Raw genomic sequence first — 2,341 nt, 5'->3', positions numbered from 1 at the left:
GTGTGTGTGTGTGTGAGTGTGTGTGTGTGAGTGTGTGTGTGTGTGTGTGTGTGTGTGTGCGAGTGAGTGTGTGAGTGTGTGAGAGTGTGTGAGTGTGAGAGTGTTAGAGTGTGTGTGTGTGAGAGTGTGTGAGTGTGTATGTATGGTGTTCCAACTTCCAGTTGAATGTATTGAAATGGGTTCCAGGAATGTCTAAAAAAATTTAAAGTTCAGTACTCTATATAAAAAACATAAGATTAATGATCTGAAAAATATACAGTTGGTGTGATATCTTTAGCTTAAATGGTGTTCAAGTTTCATGGATATAAATGGGTTCAGTACTGTCAAAAAAAAAAAAACAGATTTAATTAATTTAAGTGGGTACAGTATATAAAACATATTAAAAAATATAGAGTCAGTACTGTATATAAAAACAATAAAGGCATAATCTGAAAAAAACAAGCCTTGTGCATTAAATTGAATCATATTTAGATATTTTTATAGTTGGTTTGATACCTTTATCTCAAACTGTGTCAGAGTTTAATTAATTTAAGTGGGTACAGTATATAAAACATATGAAAAATATGGATTCATAAAAACAATAAAGGCATAATCTGAAAACTAATCCTTGTGCATTATAGGGAACAATATTCTGAATATGTTAGTTGGTTTGATACCTTTAGATCAAATGGTGTTGTCGTTTAATGGATTTATATTATTGCATACATTAAAATTTGTAAGATATTCCCTAGAAATTAAACCTTGTGCAACGTAAAGGGCATATATTTATGTCTATCTGAGTTAGTTTGGGCTCAACACATAACAGCTGCAAATTAACCGAATGTCTAATGAATGTCAAACTAACTTTCCCGCCGTCTGATACTAGTGCAAACTGTTCTGATTCACACAGCCAAACCCGATGAACACCTATATGTTGTCTTTAGATTGTGTAATAAAGTAGCTTGTCACTTAAACAGCAGGTGTTTGTTTACAGTTCTGTTGATTTGAGTTCTCAGAAACACTGCAGCCATGATCACTGTGTTGTTAGCATGAGTGTTACTGCACGACTCTGCTCTAAAACAGCGCCTTAATTTCATTTACTTCATGGGCTTCACAGCTTCATTCTTATAAACCTGATATAATATTTCTAAGTATTTATACTCAATTTAATTATTCCATGTGAAATGTCATTAAAACGATAATATTGGCGATGCTACGTGTAGCCGCTGGAAAAAAACACGCATTTGGTTTGTCCTCATCCACTTACCGTACTTACAGCAGCCAATACATCTGCAAGACGTATTTTTTAGAGCGTTTGCTCATCTGCAATACGTCTATGGGACGATTCCTATCAGATGTCAAATTTAGATTTAGAATGAACGATGTAGAATGAATGTAAAACTGACATCTTAGAGACGTCTATTAGATATTTGTACCCAGCAGGTGCTTTCCAGATCTTTAACAGACATCTTGCAGACGAATGTGTGCTATCTGGGTACTTTGTAGTCACAACGATCTTTTACTTTTCTGACCATGACACGCACGAACCAATGTCCCAGATATACACACTTACGTCTGTAAGATGTCAGTTTTACATACTGTACATTCTAAATCATAAACATCTTAAAGACATCTTCTAAACGTCTATTTGACATCTGATAGGAAACGTCCTATAGACGTATTGCAGATGGGCAAACACTCAAAAAAATACGTCTTGCAGATGTAAATGCAGACGTCAAATAGACGTCTCCGTGACGAGTGCTATCAGGGGTGTGTATGCAGTTTCCCGCGAAATCCATTCCAACAGAAATATACGGCTGTGTCCAAAATTCTCTCTATTGCCCATTAAAAAAATAAGCTCTATATAGTATAAATGTGTGTAATAAGAATGTAATCATTCGTCATGTTGTCTTGTCAGCTGAGTGTTAGGGGTAGAGTGGGGAAAACGCCCTGCTTAAGAACTGGGTCATTGTTTTCTGTGAAACAAAAGTATAATGTGTCCAGAAGAGTTATCATAGTTTTAGTGACAATAACATAAATTATAAACCAAGTATGAAAAAAGACCAGAGTTTTCATGTTATTAGATTTTTAACAAAACTTTCATTTGTACCAAGGGGGGCGTTTTGCCTCACAGGTGGGGTTGAATCCCCCCGGTCTGACAACCCTGTTGAAAAAAACAGCATATGCTGGTTAGGTATGTTTTGACGCTGGGATGCTGGTTTAAGCTGGTCCTTTGCTGGTTTAAAATGGTCCTTTGCTGGTTTAAGCTGGTCCTTTGCTGGTTTAAGCTGGTCCTTTGCTGGTTTATGCTGGTCCTAAGCTGGTCGGACCAGTTTAGGACCAGCACATGACCAGCTAAGGA

The sequence above is a fragment of the Sinocyclocheilus anshuiensis genome, unplaced genomic scaffold, assembly GCF_001515605.1.
Source record: "Sinocyclocheilus anshuiensis isolate Anshui unplaced genomic scaffold, SAMN03320099.WGS_v1.1 scaffold1501, whole genome shotgun sequence".
Taxonomy (NCBI): domain Eukaryota; kingdom Metazoa; phylum Chordata; class Actinopteri; order Cypriniformes; family Cyprinidae; genus Sinocyclocheilus; species Sinocyclocheilus anshuiensis.
This window is presented reverse-complemented; position numbering follows the sequence as displayed.